Source organism: Ursus americanus, chromosome 1, assembly GCF_024610735.1.
Source record: "Ursus americanus isolate L20-20 chromosome 1, mUrsAme1.1.p, whole genome shotgun sequence".
NCBI classification, from domain to species: domain Eukaryota; kingdom Metazoa; phylum Chordata; class Mammalia; order Carnivora; family Ursidae; genus Ursus; species Ursus americanus.
Window position 1 is genome coordinate 17,720,376 of NC_142127.1, and position 23,082 is coordinate 17,743,457.

The window sequence follows — 23,082 nt, forward strand, 5'->3', positions numbered from 1 at the left end:
AATGTTTTTCATATTAAAATGTTTTCTTGATTAGGGAGCATTTTTTCAAATAGCATTAAAGCTATTAATTAGACTGGTTCTTTAACAGACACATCTTAATAATTATTTTGCCTTCAAGAAATATATTTCCCTTTTCTAAGAAAAGCTCCATCCTTATCTCATGTTTTTGTCTACTTTTCAATGTGTAAATCTCAACCTCCTTATTAGAGAAAGTAGGATACACATCTCCACAAGTGATTAGCTAGCAGTGAAGGAAGATAAAGGAGCCAGTTTTAGAGAATTCCTGCTAGGGGTACCAGAGTGGATACACACTGCATTTCTAAAGATGGTCATACCAGTTCTCATCCTATTTGACGTGCTCTTCTCACAGTGTGACACCGACATGCCTGCACTTAGAGGTGGGGTCTGTGTTCCTCTCCTTTGAACCTGGGTGAATCTTTGTAACTGTCTCAATCAACAGAATGCAGTGAAAATGAGCGTGTGACTTCTAAGGCTACGTTACTGAAGGTTATATGGCTTCTGCTTGGTTGCTGGCACTCTGAATCTCCTTCTCTTTATGTCTTGGGATGCTTGCCTTTGGAGCCTCGTCACCATGTTGTGCGGAAGCCCAGGTCACAGGGAGAAACCATGTGTAGGTGTTTGAGTTGACAACTCTAGGTAGGCCCCTAGGTTACAGACAGCATCAACTGCCAGACATGTGAGTGAATGAGCCTTGAGATGTTTCCAGATCTCAGACTTGGGGTCTTCCACCATAGGCCCCAGTCATTGTGGAAGAGAGACACATCATCTCCCTTACACCTGGTTGAATTCCTCACCCACAGAAAGCATAAGAAATCATATATGACTATGGTTGTCTGAAGACACTAAGTTTTGGGGTAATTTGTTATGCAGCAATAGATAACACTGACAGACACTACAGATAATGACAGCAAAACACCACATATTGAAAAGAAATATTTTACATACTACATCTTACCTGCACTTCTTAGCAGTGGTGCATAAAAAACCAAGATATATAGCAAACCCATAGAGACAGAAGGATTAGTGGTTATCGGGGGCGAGGGAAAGGGAGATGGGGCGTTATTGTTAACTGGTGACAGAGTCTGTCTGAGGTGATGGAAAAGTTTTGAAAATAGTGGTGACAATTACACAACACTGTGAATGTGATATTAAGTGGCATTACCACTGAATTGTACACTTAAAAATGGTTAAAATGGTAAGTTTTATGATTATATAGTCATAAATATAATCATAAATTTTTAAGTTAAAAAAAAGGGAGGAAAGCAGGAAGACTTAAGTTGTTCCCATATTGGTAAAATTAAAACATACAGGAAAAAAATCACGCTGCCCCCCCCAAATGTACAGCTTCTATTTTGTGTGGCTGTTATTTACACAACCTCATGTACTATGAACAGTTACCTGATGAGTAGTGGCAGTGACAGAATCTAGATAAAAATATAAAGAATGAAATTATAAATCATGAGACAAGATTTTTAAAACAAGACACAAAGGAAATTCTAAGAAAAGGGTGAAGAAAAGCAGAGAGATTAGCAGACTAATGGAGTTTGGTGTCTACAAAAGTAACAAAGCCAAAAAGATAGTTAAACTTTGAAGAATAAGTCCTTTCTCAGATATAAGTATTGAAAATAGTTCCTCCCGTTCTGTGACCTGTCTTTTACTCTCTTAATAAAGTCTTAATTTTAATAAAGTAGAGTTTATTTTTTTGCTTAGGGAAAAAAATAAAGAAAATGTTCTATTCTATATAATAGGATGGCAAAGACGACTTTCAGGATTTTGAAAATACTAGCAAATGTTCAGCAAACATGAACAAATTCCATCAGCTATTTCTAGTTAAAGCATGACCTTCTGAGTCCTTGCATGTCTGGAAATGAAATGATTTTGTTTCTAACCCTTCATCAGTAGTTTCGCTGGGCATACAATTCTTTTCAAGTCTTTAAAGACACTGCTCTGCTTCTTCCAACACCCGATGATGTTCCTTCATAGGTCGCACACTCTTCCTTTGTTTCAGAGGCTTTCAAGACCTTCTCTTTATCCCCGGTGCTTTAAAATTTCACGATAATCTCTATTTCTATATCTGTGTCATTTATATCTATCTCCCTTCTGCTCGGCACCCAGGATAGCTTAATTTTGAATGGTACTCAAGCTGCAGCTCTTGGAAATTTCCACTGTTCTTTGATAGCTTCTTCCCCTTTATTTTCTTTTTTTCTGGAACTACTGTGAGCAGAACGTTGGAACTAGACATAATGTCTTACCTTTTATTGTCATATTTGCCTTCTTTTTGTCTTTTTACCCTCTAAATTCTTAGAGTTTTTCTCTAATCTATCTTGCAACCCTGACTTGCAACCCCCTGAATTATTTTGACAGCCATATTTTTTATAATAATTTTTTATTATGTTATGTTAGTCACCATTCAGTACATCCTTAGTTTTTTGATGTGAAGTTCCATGATTCATTATTTGCGTATAACACCCAGTGGTCCATGCAATACATGCCCTCCTTGATACCCATCACCAGTCTATCCCATTCCCCCACGCCCCTCCCCTCTGAAGCCCTCAGTTTGTTTCCCAGAGTCCATAGTCTCTCATGGTTCATTCCCCCTTCTGTTTACCCCCCCTTCATTCTTCCCTTCCTTCTCCTATCGATCTCCTGCTATATTTTTAACATCTAAAAATCCCTTTTTGTTTCCTGTTCCTTTATCATAGTAGTCTGATTTTATTTGCAATATCATCTTAAATGTGAGGCTACTAATTTGAGTTTTTTAAATGTTATCTTTAGGGTTAATTTTTCTATCAGCTTATTTTTGTTCCCCTTTTTCATGCTACAGATTTCCTCCCCAAATAGCCAATGACCTTGCTTGTCCCCGCATACACATGAATGAAAGAATAGAAGGGTTGCCTGGGAATGTGGGACACACGGGGCTTATCACCATGAAGATCTAAAAGGACATACTGGGTGTTATACACAACTAATGAATCATTGAACACCACATCAAAAACTAAAGATGTACTATATGTTGGCTAATTGAACTTAATAAAAAATAAAAACATAAAAAAATAAAAGGACATACTGATTGACTGTAAGTGGTGAGTAAGATGGAGGGGCCCAGAGTGATCCTCAAACGCCTACCTTTCTGACTTGTAACACTGTAGAAATGATATTTTCCTGTAATAGGGAATATAGGAAAATAACTGGGCTCATAAAAAGACAAAAAGAGAATATATAAGGAAATAAGTTCACTTTTAGACATGTGTGAGGACTGATGGGTACCAGGGTGAAAAGTTCCAGGAAGCAGGTCTGGAGTTCAAGAGAAAGAAACAACTAGATTCACACATCTGGGAACCACTAACATAGAGATGTGGTTAAAGACATAGGACTTGAGGTCATGATACATGGAGGGATAAGGTAGTGAGAAAAGGTCAAAGTCAAGGACAGAAAGCACAGAAACATTAAGGGTGGAATGAGGAAGAGATACTAAAGAAAGAAACACAAAAGCAATAGTAAGAAAGGGAGAAAAATCAGGAGAGTGGTAGCTTTATTGGGTGTGTGCATGTGTTTTGGGTTTCCATTCATTTATTAGGTGCCCCAGTGGGCACTTTCAATCTGAAAAACCCATGTCCTTCAGTTCTGGGAAATTTTCTTATGTTTTCTTCCTTTGTTTTCTCTGTCTTCTCTTTCTGGAGTTCCTATTAGGCAAAAAACTTCTGGATTGATCATTTGATTTTCTTCAATTTTTCTCACATTTTCTGATTGCTATTTGTTCTTTCTTTGTGAGTTCCTCATTACCTTCCTTCCCATCATTGTTGAATTACTATTTTCTGATATGACAGGTTCAATTCCTAAGAGCTTTCACTTGTCTGATTCCTCTCCTTGTTCTGGTTTCATGGGTACAGTATTTTCTTTCACTTCTCTATGGACATTAGTAAATTTTGGTCTTTCCTTTTAAAGTCGTCTTCAGCTTGTTTCATTGTCTCTCCTCCTTCTGATCCCTTTCTTGGCTTACCTGCTTGTTTTGGTCTCTGCTTTTCAAGTGAAAGGCTTCCTCCAGGCCTGGCAGCCTTTACTATCCGTTCATATTTAGGAATGAGACTTAACAAACATTAAGAATAAAATGCAAGTTTCATGTGGGGGGCTTCACCGAGGTCACAAGTGACTGTCAGGGAAACCCTGTCAGTCTCCATAGTCTTCTCGTGGTCCGGTCTGGTACTCCAGAAAGGAGTCCTTCAATCTCCTGCCTGAAGGGTACAATGCTGGCTACCGGTAATTAGGGAGCTGATCAGGAGAAGGATGCTAAGGATTCTATCATTAATTAAGGAGTCTTTCACTTAATATGCTTGTTTTCAGTTTACTGCCTTACTACCGCCCCCCCCCCCACATCTGGCTCTCTTCCTAGATACATTTTGAAATACATTTTTCAAAAAGATTTTATTTTTAAGTAATCTCTACACCAGGCTTGAACTCTCAACCCTATGATTAAGAGTTGCACACTCCACCGACTGAGCCAGCCAGACACCCTTGAAATATATTTTTTAAAAGGAGCAAATAAAACAAATAAATAAAATATAAAAAGTAGGAAATAGAAAACACAAAAAATAAAATGAATTAAACATATAATAACAGGCCGCTGTCACTTACATGTAATAATGTTTAGACAGTATCAGAATCTTTTGTCCTATTCTACCTTGTAAGGTATTTATTTCTGTAAAAACATTTTAATCTCTCCATCTTCCCACCAAAAAAACAAAACAAAACAGTTTTAGATTTGTTTATAAAAAAGCAACCCTCCCAATGTTCATAGCAGCATTGTCCACAATAGCTAAATCATGGAAGGAGCCGAGATGCCCTTCAACAGATGACTGGATTAAGAAGATGTGGTCCATATATACAATGGAATATTACTCAGCTATCGAAAAGAACTATTTCTCAACATTTGCTGCAACATGGACGGGACTGGAGGAGATAATGCTAAGCGAAATAAGTCAAGCAGAGAAAGACAATTATCATATGGTTTCACTCATTTATGGAATATAAGAAGTAGGAAGATTGGTAGGAGAAGAAAGGGAAGAAGAAAGGGGGGGTAAACAGAAGGGGGAATGAACCATGAGAGATTATGTACTCTGGGAAACAAACTGAGGGCTTCAGAGGGGAGGGGGGTGGGGGAATGGGATAGGCTGGTGATGGGTAGTAAGGGGGGCACGTATTGCATGGTGCACTGGGTGTTATACACAAGTAAGTAATGAATCATGGAACACTACATCAAAAACTAGGGATGTACTGTATGGTGACTAACATAATATAATAAAAAAAATAAAAAAAAAAAGCAACCCTCCTAACAACACAAAACAACAACCTAAGAAATCTTTCAAAAAAAAAGAATTCTCAGGGCCTTAAAATATCAACTTTTACAGTTGATCTCTTTAATTAAGATTTAATTAAGCTGTTTTTAAAAGAACGTCTTTCACTATTTAAGTAATGATTAATTTTGGAAATTAACATTTGAGAAATTCTCATTATGTGCCAGAGGCAAGTCACAGTAAAGGTTAGCAGTGACTGACAGTAATCGGAAATTGATGGCTACCTCTGCCGCTATGAGAGCTAACTTATACTCGGGAGTAATCAGTATAGGTGTTATTTTGAAAGCTCAGCTGCTTGGGTTAATAAATTGAAACTTGAATGCGTAAAATCCAGAAAAGGAGTGTGTGGGTGTAAAGAGAATCATTTCACATAATTTTGGGAACCAAAGGATCCACTTAGAGCATAATTTTAGAAAAATGAGAGGCAAGATTAATTAGTAGCAATGACTTTAGTTAATGTTATGACGGCTACACTGGACAACGGTGAATATGGTTATAGGTAGTGAACTTAGCGCTGTGGCCACAGGGCTACCAGAAGCTGTAAGGCCCAACAGAAACAAAGGCTTCCTCTGGGATAATCAATTACAATCCTGATCTATGTTAACAGTTATGTTTTCTGAGCGTAGCCTCTGAGCAATCAGGCAGGAGGGTGGTTGATGAGGTTTCTTTGCTACTTGGCAGCTAGGAGTGATAAACACAGGTGGGAAAATCTCTCTGACACATCCTAATGATAATCACATGTGTTGGCTGGGAACAGAGAAGGGCTGCCGGTTTACTGAATAGGCCCGCTTACAGTGGGACTCGTGGGCCTTTCACAAGACCTAGGATGGCCTCCTCTCAGCCCGAGAAACCCCCGAGATTGCCTATAAAATGTTGTCTGTATTGTTATGTACATTTTTAGAGAGTTTTACTCTCTTCATGGTCTCCGAGGGATTCAGGACCAACAAAGGTTAAGGGCCACTGGACTAGAACAAAATATCTGAACATGTGCCTGTGGTCTGAGGAGCTCCGTTTCTTTCCTTAATTGTCTATAAGTAAAGACAGATTGAAAGTTCCTATGTGAGTGTACAAAGGGGTGGTGAATTAACTCTTTTTAAAGAGATACAAAGAAATAAATTATCCTAAATACTTAATGAGAATCCCTCTAGCTGTTCTCAAATAATAATTTTAAAAAACTGAGTAAAAGCAAAACAGAGTAACTTCTGTGCAGGCATGAAACATGCTCATTTAGCTCATCTGTCTGTCACGGTAACTGGACTCTGAACAGCTTCTCAGGAGAAAGCAAATGACATGGGAGCGCCCACATGGCCAGAGAGAAGGAAGCTACTGATGAGGTGAGTCGAGGAGAGCACAGGAACCGCAAGGGCTGGGAGTCAGAGCAGACAATGCTGCGCTGGCAGGACTCACTGCTGTAACGTCATGCAGGTCAGTTCAAAATGAAACACACTATCCTTGATGTTTTGAGACAGGGACATACCACTATCAGCTCCTCATGGAGACTCCAGTAGGTTCTTGGGATACGTCTGATTAATGAAAGAAGGAAGTGATCTTTAACAAGATTTGTAGACACAGATATTAAACATGAATGCAAAACTTCTGTATCTGTAAGATGCTTCTAATTACTTTTCTTTTGTCCTTTTTAAAATGAATCTTTTATAAGTGAATGTGGATCCACTGATTAAAGTATCTGAGAAAAAGGCAGTAAGAAATAACTGTTAACAAAATGCTTCCTAAATAAACATGTTTTCTAAAAATATTAGGTTTATTAATAACAAGACTCCCTACAGGAACAAGCTTTATTGGTCTTACCAGAATAGACCAGAATCTTCAAGTTATAATAGCTACACTGATAGTTAAATACTCAGTACCCATCCTGTTCTGGCAGGTCTGTATTAGGAAAATTACCGACCTTATTAATGTTATCAGCACTTCTCAGTGGTAAAGAAAAGCAGGACCGGAGGAAGACAAAATATTTTTTATGGCCTAGGAAAGCTTTGTTACTTAAATAGCACAATTAAGCTAAAAAGTTTATTATCTTTTATGACTACCTTCTTGCATTTAGAAGAGATTTACTTGCAAATTATTGACATATAGACTAACTCATCATGACTGTCCTTGTAAAGAAAGAACTATATTAAGTGACCCCTTTAATATGTGATAAATAAAGAACTTAAATGTAGGTGTTTGTAAGCAGGAGGAATGATCTAAGCTTATAGTAATTTTTATCACAAGGCTTTGGGAAAAATATAGTTAAGTCAACATGCCCATGTCATAAGATGTGGAAAATAGAAGACACTCCTCTCTTCAGTTATACAGCTGACACTCAGTTATTGTGTTCCTGACTTTTGTTCAGTATTGCTTTTGAAAAACAAAAGAAAAAATACTGCTTTCAGTGAGAAGTGCTGGGAATAAAAACTACAAAATGCTTAAGGTGGCAAAATGTATGTTTTTATCTGAAAGGCTCAGCGACCTGATATAGTTGCTCTGTTTTGACCATGGTAAACTACTGCTCTGTGGAGACAAATTTCTTGGCCATGATGACAGGATTAAAAGTCAGTTATTAGAACTGAAGGAGAGGAACATAAGAACTAGGAAGATCGGTAGGAGAAGAAAGGGATAAAGAAAGGGGGGGGGTAATCAGAAGGGGGAATGAAGCATGAGAGACTATGGACTCTGAGAAACAAACTGAGAGCCTCAGAGGGGAGGGGGCTGGGGGAATGGGATAGACTGGTGATGGGTAGTAAGGAGGGCACGTATTGCATGGTGCACTGGGTGTTATACGCAACTAATGAATCATCGAACTTGACATCGGAAACCGGGGATGTACTGTATGGTGACTAACATAATATAATAAAAAACATTATAAAAAGAAAAGAACTGAAAGAGAGGAAAAGGAAATCTCGTAAAATTCATAAAAGACAAGAAAGCACTTCAAAGCCTGGTGCTATCCCTCGCGGCACACACCACCACCAAAAGCACCGATGTCGGGTCTCATAGACTTTGATCAAAGGGCAGCTCTGGTAGGAATCATTACTGTCTCATGTCATCCGTCTCCAGTTCTTAAAAGAATTAACAAAATCGCTGTGATACAAATGGGTGACTAGTCCTGAACGGCAGACGAATGATGCCCGGAACTGGAACTAAAGAGCCTTCACTAACATTTGTAAACAAGCCAGCGGATACAGAATGACAAAAGTATCGTTTTAATCATCTAAGTACAAAAAATGAGTTTCAGTACTCCTAAAAGGGGACTTTCTCAGATTTTGTAAAATGGTCCATTCTCATGTAGCTAAATAAAATTCTGACAGTGATCCTCTCTTAGGCACAATGTTATCCTCTGTGGGCATAAAGAAAACAAAGGAAACAATATAAAACCACACGAGTTAAAAAAAAAAACACAGTGGTAAAAAGGAAAATGTTATTATTTATTTTTAAAGATGACATCAAAAGCAGTGCAAGCAAATGTCTTTGGGAAGAGCCATCTCTTCCAATAAGGACAATGAGAATGTACAGCAAAACTCCGTATAACACACAGGTCACTAGAATGTGACTGGGAAGAATGTGACTGGAATATCACCTACTCACATGGCATCTCCCCTCTCCTCCTGCACAGGCCGCTATTAGACAGAATTCCTCCCAGGCCCCACTATGTTGATCCTACCTCTGCAATGTCTGGAATTTTTCTGTTCCTATTACCGCTACTACTGTTAGGAGCTCAGGGTGGCATTAGGTGCTCCAAATTCCGTCCGGGAATTCCTGACAAAGCAGCCTTCTATATAGTAATAGCCCTAAGAATAAAAATGACTTTATTAATAGACCTGTACATGTCTAATATTACAAGTAAAATTTTGGTAAAAGGTGTATTACAGAAACCAGCTAAAACCCAAGGCCATAATGGGACTTCCCACTTCTCAGCCCAGATCTAGACTGTAGGGCCTGCCAGGGAGATACAGGTGCAGGACAGATATGCCTCTGGGGAGCTCAGTAATTCATTAGCCCTCAACTGTGGCCCAGCCAAGTTCTCAGGCTCTGAAAAATCATCTCTCAGGGATAGGGGCAGAAAGCCCTGAGACAAAGTGGTGACAGAATATCTCTTTACCATAGGTTAAAATGAGATGGGAGGGATGGCACACATAATCACATAATCCCTTCTGCGAATACCACTACCTCTAAGAACCTCTGTCCCTTCCTCCTCCCATTCATTTCCCACATTGCTACTAGGATCATCTTTTGAAAACAGAAATCTGATGATGTCATTCATCTGCTTAAAAGCCTCGGATGACACTACACTATTTCCAGGACAAATCCAACTTCTTGGCATTACATGTGTGACCTCCTCTCTCCATCTGATCGGGGCCAAAGTTTTGGGGTGCTTCCCATTTGTACTGCATCTTATGTACCCCACGCTCATACATTCACACGGAATTCCCATTCCCAGAACAAGTGATAATTGTTCTTATCACTGCGCTTTGAGGCATGCTTTTGGTGTTCCCCAGGGCTGGCTGAACTAGGACCCACTCCCTTTGAACTCATCCTTCATAAACCAGCTTGGGTGTTTCTAAAGGGAAACTTTACCACAAGCCCACGTAGTTTATTTATTCTGTCCTGTGATCCCAGAGCCTGGTTTACATATCTCTATTTTGACATGCATTATATCCCATTAAAATGATTTAATTACAGTTGTCTCTCCCAATTAAAGAGTAAGTTCCAAAGGAATGTTAGCTGTTTTATCTTTGCACCTAGCATATTGCCTTTTAAAATTAATTACTTTATTGAGATATAATCTATTTATATACCATAAAATTCACTCTTTTAAAGTGTCCAATTCAGTGATTTTTAGTGTCACTGAATTATGCAACCATAGTGTTCAGAATTATGCAATCATCACCACTGTTTAATTGTAAACATTTTCATCACCTTCAAAAAGAAACCCCATACCAATTAAGCAGTCACTCCCCATCTCTCCCTCCTCCAAGCCTCTTATAGCCGCAATTCTACTTTATTTCTTTATGGATTTGCCTATTTTAGCCAATTCATATAAATGGAACCAGACAATATGTGGCCTTCTGTGTCTGGCTTCATTAACTTAGCGTAATGTTTTCAGGATTCCTCTATGTTGTAGCATGTATCAGAACTTCATTCCTTTTTATGGTTAAATAATATTCTGTTGTGTGAATATACCACATTTGGTTTATCCATTCATCAACTGATGGACGTTTGGACTGTGACATTCATGCACAAGTTTTTATGCAGACATATATTTTGAATTCCCTTGAAAGTGAATCTGCTGGATCGTATGGTAATTCTGTTTAACATTGTAGGGAACCACCAGATTGTTCTTCAAAATGGCTGTACCAGCGATGTATGAGTGTTCCAATTTCGCTATATCTTTGTCAGTACATGTTGTCTGTCTTTTTAAATTTTAGACATCCTAGTAGGTGTGAAGTGGAATCTAATTGTGGTTTTAATATATCCTTAATAAATGTTTATATAATGAATGATCTTTAAATGCCCTATACGTAATACACATCACATGAACACTGACTAAATCAAATTGAAGTGTTTCAATGTTCTATTCATTCCACAATTAACTGAGGGCCCTCAGTAAGCTAACTCTAATGCATCTGGTATAGTCTGGCAAGGTCATGAAGGCAGACTGTGGAAAAGAAAGGCCTGGGTTCAATCCCGGCTCTGCCACTTACTGGCTGCATGAACTTAGGCAGATCATTTAACCTTTCTGAGCTTTAGTGGGGCATGATAATAGTATCTGCCTCTTGGTGTAGCTATGAAAGTTAAATAAAATTATGTGTTTCAAGGGCTTAGCACAGTGGCTGCAAGGAATAGCCACTCAATACATGTTAATTATTACTACTGAGTGAATTATTATTACTGAGTGAAGTAATAAAGACAAATAAAGACAAATACCTAATAATAGCACTACGTGATGTAAACCATGACAGAGATATTTACATGTCTCTGTCCATAACAACAAGGTTACCCTCTTGCCCTTATTGTTAGGCTATCACACAGACAAATTATATAATGTTTACAGAGTGATTTGACTTCTAAAATATATATAAATAAATATTCTAATTTAAGATGTGTTAGCATCAAGAAACCAGTATATTCACATATTCAAAAACAAGAGATTTTGGGTAAGAAAAATTTAAACCTTATGAATGCCACAGCTCCTATGGTCAATTTTATCTTGCTGTTCCCATTTTTTCCACACTATGTGGAAAACAAGGTTATTTTTCATTTACATGAGATAATTTCTTATTGCCCTCCTTAGTCCACAACAAAACAAACATTTCATACAATGTTGGTATTTAATAAAAAATACAAGGTTTGTTTTTGAATTTTGAGGGCCTATTTTTAAATTTCATAGTTGTGCTGGAGAGCTTTCCTTCCCAACTATACACAATATTTTTTGCAGCAAACCCCCAACCATCCGACATATTTTTAATGCAAATGTGAGTGTTTAAAGTACGAATCTGGGGGCGCCTGGGTGGCACAGCAGTTAAGCGTCTGCCTTCGGCTCAGGGCATGATCCCGGCGTTATGGGATCGAGCCCCACATCAGGCTCTTCCGCTATGAGCCTGCTTCTTTCTCTCCCACTCCCCCTGCTTGTGTTCCCTCTCTCGCTGGCTGTCTCTATCTCTGTCGAATAAATAAATAAAATCTTTAAAAAAAAAAAAACTTCCTTAAAAAAAAAATAAAGTACGAATCTGCTTTGGGTTAAGGATGTTTGAGGCTTTGAGGACAGCAGACCAGGGAACTTCAGGATGGTTATGCTAGAGAAAAACAGTGGTGTGAGCCAGGTCAAAGATGCAAGTACTAAGCAGGGTGAGAAAGGTAGGCAACAGTTACAGTCTAATGAGGAGAAAGTAAAACTGTGAGATATTGAACTATGGCCCACAAAATGAAAACAACTGGTAAGGTAAAACACAGATCTCAAAATCAGAGACTGAATTTGGGATCCGGAGACCTGTTCCAAAATGGAAAGAGAACTACTGTTTGAAGTAACAAAATGGAAGCAGCTCTGGCTTACTGAGACATGAAGAAGAGAAACCAAGTGGAAAGACCTGCCCTAGGCAGGAGTTGGACTTGCTGCCCATACTAAATTAGAGTCCCTTCTTTTGCTCACCTATGAATCACTGATGCACCAAGTTTCTCTTTGGATACTTTATAGTGTATATAAAATAGATGAAAGGGACCTCAGAAGTCACCCAGTGACCTAGGGACTCAAATGGCTAGATAATGATGTCACTGTTTATCCATTAAGGGCCAAGAGAGAAAGGGCTCTGTAGAGGTTAAGGGAAGGGCCCAATTCCCACAGCCACTGCTAAAGAAAGGGATACCCCTCAGATGATGGAGCATAAATGAAAATGAGAGAGAGGGGAAGGCTTCCTACTGTAATACTCCACTGAGTGTATTTTATTCGGAAACAGCTTTTAATCACTTGGAAATAACAAGATAGAATAATAAACTCCATATCTTTCTCTCCTTCCACCTATAAATGATCAACTTTATCGCTCAACATAAGCCACTCTAGGAAGTCAAAACACCTCAAAACCAAAACAGTACTTAGATGTCATGTACATTCAGAGGTAGAAAAGAAGAAGCCTGAGAAACAGGATTGTATCTGAGGCAGAGACCCTGGTGATGGACTCTCAGACAGCACTGGTTACTTCAGGGAGAGTTAACTGGGTTGGGCAGAGCTATCTTTCCTCATGGTGGTGGGATGTTTTCATAGAGTTGGACTTCAATTTGAGTTATATTTGGATTAATAATTTCTTTAAAAAATGTAATTATATTTAGGATGGGTAAAGAATTGTGACTCATTCAGTTGTGGGGATTAATTCCAGGCAGGGTATCATTCAAATATTTCCCAACAGCTATAGCAGGAACATTAACCAGTGTTACATTGAAGCAGAGTTCTAGAGGCCCCCACTATACCAGATCACAGGGATGGACAGAAGGCCCTACTGGTGGGGTGAGGGAGTACAATGAGGGGACTGAAGAAGTGCTATTTACCAAACATTACCAAAATATTGAATATTGTTTAACAACGACTACACTTATACCAATATATATACTGGTAAAGTACCAGCCCTGGTACCATTTTTAAAAATCTCAATAGTTAGCTGAATTATGTGACAGAATGAGAATTCTGATTAAGAGTGGCAGGACATACAGATAGTGTCATTCTGAAAGGCGATGAATACCAGGCGAGAGAGATGGAAAGAGATACCAAAACTCAGATAAGGACTTTGTCCGGGAACATTGCTCTCATTCTTCCCCTCCTCTTCTTCCTAACCACAGGACTTTTTGTTCTCCAAACACACAATCATACTAATATTAGGTTCTAGATCAATTCACAGAAAACCAATTTGCCAAAAGCCCATATGCTAAAGACAAATGACCTGAATGAAGCCCAATTCCCTGAAGACCAACTTGCCAAATTTACCAAATTTATTGGTTTTCTAAAACTCATGTATAGAGTTCATAGCATTTTGAACATGATGGATTGGCAGGATTAAGAAGACTGGGGAGCTTGGGATGCACGTGTTGGGGCCTCCTGACTCTCTTCCTGCCCTCAGTTTATCCTCTCTTTGCCCTTCAAGCTCACTCTCTGCTCCTTGGTCCCTTCTTCTTTGCGTCTCTCAGTCTCCTGTTCATCACCAGGGCTGATGGGCCAGGCTGAGTCATGTGCTAACATACACCATCTGTTTTTCCCACAACGGAAGGTCCCTCTTCTTGGCCCCAGCTCAAACCTCCAGCTGCAGCCACAGGGCACTGGGACAGGTGGAAAATGAACATCTCTTAAAATGCTGACACTCCAGAAATATTCACAAGCTGTTAAAAACGATCCAATTAGAACTGTTACAAACTTTTCAGTATTTATAAATAAGCTTGATGACAATGGGCAAATTTGGTTAATTTGGCAAAGATTAATTGAGAAAACTGAGAACACTAAAAAAATGATAAATGTAGGAAATTTTTTAAAAAAGGCTTTAAAAAAGAATCAAAGAAATTAGTATAAATAGAAAAATTTCCATAGGAAAGGCTGAAATTTTGGCAACATTCAGAAGAAAAATATGTTCATCAGACTAAATATCCTTAGGACCTTTCAACAAATTGAATATTTCTTAAAATGCATAAAGCTGGAGGGTTAGTGGTAAGTAGCATGTCCACCTAAACTCATTTAAAGCACATTTCACATCCTGGCCCAAAACCAACCAAATATAAACAAAGCAAAACCAAATCAAAACAAATGGTCTCCACATTATAGAATCCAATTAGAGAAAACCATGTGTGCATAAAGACATGTAGTGAGGCCAGAGTGGGTCAAGATGGTTGAGTAGAAAGATCCTGAACTTACCTCTTCCCTTGTATACCACAAATATGCAGCTACATATAGATTTATCCCCTCTCAAATAGGCTGGAAAACTAGCTGAAGAGCTTATCTACAGCAAAGGATATAGAGGCTACACCGAGATGGGTAAGAGAGACAGAGCCATGGTTTTGCCCAAAACTCTACCCTTGCCAGAGGGAGGGATCTCAGCAGTCCAGCACTTCTCCCAGTGGAGCAAGGTGCTGATGCCCCACATCAGACACCTCAACCCTTGGGATTTACACTGTAGAGACAGACCGCCAAAAATTCTTTGCTCTGAAAACCAGTGGGGCTTATATCCAGGAGACCCAAAAGGCTATAGGTAATGAAAGTCTATTCTTAAAGGGTCCCTGTACAGATTCACTCATCTTGGGACCCAAAGCAAAAGCAGAAGTTTGAAAGGGACCATATGCAACGGAGATTCATTAGCTGTTCCTTAAGCATCTGCTGGAGACAAGCATCTGCTGATAGAACTTTCTCTGGGGAAGGAAGTACTGGTGGGTGTCATTTTCGAGTGCTTATTACACCTTACCATGCTGGCAGGCACCACTTTGGCACTCCCCCAGCCTTGCTAGCACCAGTGGGCTTGCCCTGCCCCAGTGTTCTCTCATGGTCATGCTGAAGCTGGCAGGCCTGCCCTGCCCCAGGCTCCCCTGCAGGTTCCTGAAGCCAGTGGGCTTGCCCTGGCCCTGAATGCTCCTGCTCTGCTACTGTAACCAGTGGGCTAGTCCAGCCGACATGCTCAGTCAACATCGGGGAAACCTCTTGGACAGCTGGCTTTGGTGGCCAGGGAGGCCTGTGTTGCTGGGCGCCATGAGACTAAAACAATCAGAGAGACCGTTCTTGGCAGGGATTAACACAAGGGCGTAGCTCAAAAAGCGCACTGAAACAAACCCCAGTCTTCCTATGAAAAAGGCCTTGTTACATGTCCTAGAGCTTCAGCCTGAGGGACAGACTACAGATTTACCACACAACTAGAGGCAACAGAGGAACTCTCAGGGAATGTAGGCTGTGAGACACCAGCTTCACTGTCCCTTGGCCTCACTACAACTTGCTGCCATCCCCCAGCAAGGAGCTTATCCACGTCTGGAGCCCCAGTGTGCAACTGCCATGAGGGCACACCTCCAAATCACCTGGCTGGGAGGCCAGCAGGGGTTATGAGTGCAGTTCCACAGGACCGTATATATTTGCAAACTTTAAAAATCAGCTGCCCAAGGGTCTGGCTTCCACTCAGCTTGAAATTAGGTGCTGACTGAGGTCTCTCCCTTTCAAACACTGACAGGGCTTGCCACACCATCAAAAGTGGGTCCCCTCAGGAATAATTCAGGAGGCTCAGACAATCACAAAAGTACAAGAGAAAACCAAAAATTAGGGCAAGATGGAACAATAAGGTTCATCACCTACGCAAGGAAAGGTCTTCAAGACTCAGGGGAAGCTGTTACGTCTAACATACCTAGAAACAAAGAAAGAAAAACAAAATGAGGAAACGGAAGAGTATGTGCCAAATGAAAGAACAAGCTACCCCAGAAAAAAATCTTAATGAAATGGATATAAGTAGTTTACCTGATAAAAAGTTCAAAGTAATGATCCTAAAGATGCTCACCAAACTTGGGAGAAGGATGGACGAGCAGAGCGAGAACTTCAACAAAGAGAAAATGGAAGGAAATATCAAACAGAAGTCACAGAAAGAATACAATTGCTGAAATGAACAAAAAACAATTGAACTGAAAATACATGAAAGGGGTTCAACAGTAGACTACATGATGCAGAAGAACAGAACAGCAACCTAAACCAGGGAAGTGGAGCTCACCCAAAGAGAGGAGCAATAATAAAAAAGAATTTTAAAAAAGTGAAGATAGCCTAAGGGGCTCATGGTATGACACCAGGGGAATAATGTTTGTATTACAGGAGTCCCACAAAAAGAAGAGAGAAAGGGGAAGAAAAATTTCTTGAAGAAATAATAGCCAGAAACATCCCTAATGTGAGAGAGGAAATAGACATCCACGTCCAGGAAGCACAGAGAGTTCCAAGTAAGATGAATTCAAAGAAACACACACCAAGACACATTATAATTAAAATGTCAAAAGTTAATGATGAAGAGAGAATCTTAAAAAGCAGCAAGAGGGGTGGTCTGGGTGGCTCAGTCAGTTAGGTGTCCAACTCTTGATTTTGGCTCAAGTCATAATCTCAGGGTTGTGAGACTGAGCCCCACGTGGAGCCTGCTTTTCTCGCTCTCCCTCTCCCTCCGTCCCTCCCCCTCTCTTAAACAAAAAAGCAGCAAGAGAACACTTGTTGCATACAAGGGAACCCGCATCATACTACCAGCTGATTTTTCAGCTGAAGCTTTGCAGGCTAGAAAGGAGTGGCACAATATATACAAAGTCCAGAAAGGAAAACACTTCTAACCAAGAATACTATACTCAAAAAGGTTATTATTCAAAACTGAAGGAAAAATAGTTTTTCAGAAAAGCAAAAGCTAAGGAAGTTCATCATCACTAAACAGGTCTTACAAGAAATGTTAAAGGGACTTCCTTAAGCTGAAAAGAAAAGGCATTAACTAGAAACAAAAAAAACATATGAAGTAAAAATCTCACTGGAAAGGCAAATATATAGCAACGCCTTATTTAATTAACCCCTTATAAAGGTAGTATGAAGGTTAAAAGACAAAAATAGTAAAATCAACTCTAACTATGATAATTAGTTATGGGATATACAAAAAAGAAAGATGTCAACATCATATCAAAAACATAAAACATTGGGGTGGGGGACACAAAAAATGTAGAATTTTTAGAATGCATTCAAACTTAAGTTGCTATCAACTTAAAATAGATAGCCCTATATATTGGCTGTTATATATAAACCACATGGTAACCACAAAGCAAACACCTATAGTGGATACAAAAAAGATAATGGGAAAGGAATCTAAACACAACATTAAAGAAAGTCATCAAAGTGCAAGAGAAGGGAACAAGAGAAGAAGATAGGAAAAGAGAGGAACCATGATAAAAGTCAGAAAAGAATTAATAAAATGGCATTAAGTACATACCTATCAATACTTACTATAAATAAATGGACTACATCCTCCAGTCAAAAGACAAAGAGTGGCTGAATGGATGAAGAAACAAGACCCATCTATATGTTGCCTGTAAGAGACTCACTGCAGATCTAAGGACACACATGACTGGAAGCGAAGGAATAGAAAAATACATTCCACAGATATGGAAACTAAAAAAATGCTGGTTTAGCTACACTCATATCAGACAAAATAGACTTTAAAACAAAGACTGTAATATAAGAAAAAGAAAGGTATTACATAATATAAAGGGGTCAATCCTACAAGAAGATATAACATTTGTGAATATTTATGCACCCAACAAAGGAGGATCAAAATACATAAAGCCAATATTAATAAACCTAAAGGAAGAAATTGACAGCAACACAATAATAGTAGGAGACTTTAATACCACACTTAACACAATTGGATAGATCATCTAGATAGGAAATCAATAAAGGAACATTGGCCTTAAATGACACACTAGATCAGATGGTCTTTATTTCTTTATTTTTTGTTTTTTTCTTGAGAGACAGAATGGGAGAAAGCACAAACAGGGTGGTGGGCAGACAGAGAGAGAGAGAGAGAATCTCAAGCAGGCTCCACAACCAGCACAGAGCCCAACACAGGGCTTGATCCCATGGCCCTGAGATCATGACCTGTGCCAAAATCAAGAGTGGGACACTTAACTGACTGAGCCACCCAGGCATCCCAGATCAGATGGCCTTTAAAGATATATACGGAACATTCCACCCAAAGGCAGCAGAATACATTCCTCTCAAGCACACATAGAGCATTTTCCAGGATAGATCACATGTTAGGCCACAAAACAGGTTTCTGTAAATTTAAGACTGAAATCAGAGGCACCTGGGTGGCTCAGTCCGTTAAGCATCTGCCTTCAGCTCAGATCAGGATCTCAGGGTCCTGGGATTGAGCCCCACATAGGGCTCCCTGCTTAGTGGGGAGCCTGCTTCTCCCTCTCCCTCTGCCACTCCCCCTGCTTGTGCCCCCCCCCGTCAAATAAATAAAATCTTAAAAAAAAAAAAGAAGACTGAAATCATACCAAACATCTTTTCCAATCAAAATGGTATGAAACTAGAAATATATTACAAACAGAAAACTGGAAAAATCACAAATGGGTGGATATTAAACAACATGCTACTAAACAACCAAGGGCCAATGAAGAAAACAAAGAGGAAATAAACAAGTACCATGAGACAATGAAAACAGAAATATGACATATCTATTATATTGACATATATCTATAAATACAACAAAATTTATAGAATGCAGCATGGAAGTTACTAAGAGGGAAGTTCATAGCAATACAGGCCTACCAAAAGAAACAAGAAAAATCTCAAACAATCTAAAGGAACACCTAAAGGAACTAGAAAAAGAACAAACAAAGCCCAAAGGATGGAAGGAAATAATATTAAAAGGAAGGAAATAATAAAGATCAGAGTGAAATAAATGAAATAGAGACTTTAAAAAAATAGACAAGATCAATGAAACAAAGAGTTGTTTTCTTGAAAAGGTATACGAAATTGACAAACCTCTAGCTAGACTCAAGAAAAAGAGAGAGGGCTCAAATAAAATCAGAAATGAAAGAGGAGAAGTCACAACTGTTACCAGAGAAATGCAAATGATCAGAAGAGACTATTATGAACAATTACAGGCCAACAACTTCTACGACTTACAAGAAATGGATAAATTCATAGAAATATACAATCTTCTAAGATTGAACCATGAAGAAACAGAAAATCTGAGTAGACAGATGACTAATAATGAAGTGATTGAATCAGAAATTACAAAATTCCCTTGGGGCACCTGGGTGGCTCAGTCGTTAAGCCTCTGCCTTTGGCTCAGGTCATGATCCCAGGGTCCTGGGATCAAGCCCCGCATCGGGCTCCCTGCTAGGCGGGAAGCCTGCTTCTCCTCTCCCACTCCCCCGCTGCTGTTCCCTCTCTTGCTGTGTCTCTCTCTGTCAAATAAATAAATAAAATCTTAAAAAAAAAAAAAAAAAGAAATTACAAAATTCCCCACGAACAAAAGTCTAGGAAGAGATGGCTTCACTGGTGAATTCTATCAAACATTCAAGAAGATTTAATAACATACTTGTCAAATTCTTCCAAAAACTAAAGAGAAGGTAATGTCCCCAAATTCATTTTACGAGGCCAGCATTACCCTGATACTAAAGCCAGACAAGTACACCACAGAAAAAGAAAATTACAGGCCAATATCCCCAAAGAACATAGAAGCAAAAATCCTCATTAAAATATTAGCAAACAGAATTCAATAGTACATTAAAAGGATGACACCTATGATCAAGTAGGATTTATTCCAGGGACACAGGAATGGTTCAACATCCACAAATCAGTAACTATGCTACATTAACAAAACAAATGATAAAAAATAGCCTCAATATATGTAGAAAAAAGCATTTGACAAAACCTAATATTCATTTATGATAAAATCTCTCAACAAAGGGAAAGTATCTCAATACAAGAAAGGCCATATACGACAAACCCACAGGTAACATTATACTCAGTGGGGAAAAGTTGAAAAAGTTCTTCCTCTTTAGAGTAGTAACAATACAAGAATGCCCACTCTTGCCACATTTATTCAACATAGTATTATAATTCCCAGCCGCAGCCATCAGACAAGAAAAAGAAATAAGTCATCTAAATCACAAAGGAGGAAATAAAATCATCACTATTTGTAGATGGCATGATACTATACATATAAAACCCTAGACTCCATAAAAAAAATGGTTAGAATAAATGAATTCAGTAAAGTAGAATACAAAATTAATATACATAAACATTGCATTTTTGTCCATTAATAATGAACTATGAGAAAGAGAAAATAAGAAAAAAAATCCCATTTACATCAAATAGAATAAAATACCTACGAATAAATTTATCCATGGACAGGAAAGGCCTGTACACTGAAAACTAATAAGACACAAATAAATTGGAAGATATTCTGTGCTCATGGATGGAAAGATTAATAATATCAAAAGTAATCTAGAGGTCTAATGCATCCATATCAAATCTTACTGGATTTTTCATGGAACCAGAACAAATAATCCTAAAATTTGTATGGAGCCACAAAAGATCTCAAATAACTAAAGCAATCTTGAGATAGAAGAACATAAGTGAAGGGATTAGGCACCCTAATTTCAAACTATAATATAAAGCTATAGTAATCAAGACAATATGGTATTGGCATAAAAACAGACACATAAATCACTGGAATAGGGAGCACAGACAACAACCCACACATCTATGGCCAACTAATTTACGACAAAGAAGCTAAGCCCATGCTATGGGGAGAAAAAAGTATCTTCTATAAGTGGTGTTAGAAAACTGCATAACCACATATGAAAGAATGAAATTAGACTAGTATCTTACACCATATACAAAAATTAACTCAAAATCAATTAAAGACTTGAATGTAAGACCTGAAACAGTAAAACTATAAGAAAACATAAGCAGTAAGCTCCTTGACATTGGTTGTAGAGTTGAAGTTTTGGATCTGACTCCAAAGCAAAGGTAACAAGAGCAAAAATAAATAAGCAGGACTACATTAAACTGACGAGCTTTTGCACAGTGAAGGAAACCATCAACAAAATGAAAAGGCAAACTACTGAATAGGAGAATAGATCTGTAAATCATATATCTGAGAAGTGGTTAATATCAAAAATATATAAAGAACTCAAACAATCAATAGCAAAAAAACAAACAATATAATTTAAAAATGCACGGAAAATTTAAAGAGATATTTGAAGACATATAGATGACCAAGAGGCACGTAACAAGATATTCAATATCATTAATTACCAGGGAAATACAAATCAAAATCAAAATGATTTCTCACACCACTTAGACTGGCTATTATCAAAAAGTTAAGAAACAGTAAGTGTTGGTGAGGATGTGGAAAAAAGGGAACAATGTGTATTGCTGGTGGGAATGTCAATTGCTGGAGCCACTATGAAAAACAGTATAGAGAATACTAAAAAAATTAAAAATAGAACTACCATATAATTCAACTCTTCCACTTCTGGACATTTATCCAAAGAAACAAAAACACTAATTCGAGAAGATATATACACCCCTATATTCATTGCAATATTATTTACAATAGCCAAGATATGGAAGTAACCTAAGTATCCACTGATGAATGAATGAATAAAGAAAATGTGTTGTATATATATGTTCACTGACTACTACTCAGCTATAAAAAAAGAAACTCTTGCCATTTGCAACATGAATGGATCTTGAGGGTATTATGCTAAGTGAAATAATCTGGACAGAGAAAGATAAATAAATACCATATGATTTCACTTACGTGTGGAGTCTAAAAAACCAAATCAAACTAAACTAAACCAAGCTCATAGATACAGAGAACACAGTGGTGGTTATTAGAGGGGAAGGAAGTTGGGGCATGGCTGAAATGCGTAAAGGAGATTAATTGTATGGTGACCGTGGGTAACAAGACTTGCTGTGGAAATGAGTTTGTAGTGTATATAAAAATTGAACTATTATGTTGTACACCTGAAACAATGTTATACACCAACTTTACCTCAGTAAAAAATAAAAAAAAATACTTGCATTGACATGCATTGAAAAATCTGTGCAAGGTAATACTAAACTGTGAAAGAAAAACATCTGACTCATGAACGATTTGGTAAAGGTGATTGGGTGATTTTTTAAAACCTTTGTACACAGATATATGCTTTTCTTCAGGTACACTTAAAAACAATAAACATATATATCTGTGGGAAGATGCATTTCAAATTCTTAATACTATCTTAAAAATGAACCCTTAAACATAATTCAATAGTTAGAAAGTTTTAGAGAACAGCTACAAATCATAACTTTAGTTACATATTTTTAAAATACCTAGCATTTTAAATACCTGTTGATTTTTTAATAGACCAAAATATATAAATACTACCAAAAGGAAAGTAGATCTTTAAACAAAAGAAAAAAGTCTCAGAAATAATCTATTTTTATTTTTTTAGCAATATTTGACAGAATGGCATTCTAGTATCCTAAAAAAAAATGTACTAGCTCTAAATTAGATACTTGAGAAATTTACTAACATTTCACATAAAAAACATTGTTTCTTCCTATGGAACTAAATTTTGCAGACTTTAATTTTATTCCTATAATACATGATCAATTCTCTCAAAAATTAAAATTGTACTCCCCTATATGGAATGAATAAGTCACAAGAATAAAAGGCACATACAGCAT

At 38.0% G+C, this 23,082-nt stretch overlaps 1 protein-coding gene across 4 annotated transcripts in view; it reads right to left on the reverse strand.

Moving 5' to 3' along the window:
* Positions 1 to 23,082, reverse strand: part of ZRANB3 (zinc finger RANBP2-type containing 3) — a 302,647-nt gene that overhangs the window by 25,530 nt on the left and 254,035 nt on the right. The gene's annotated exons all lie outside the window — the stretch shown is intronic.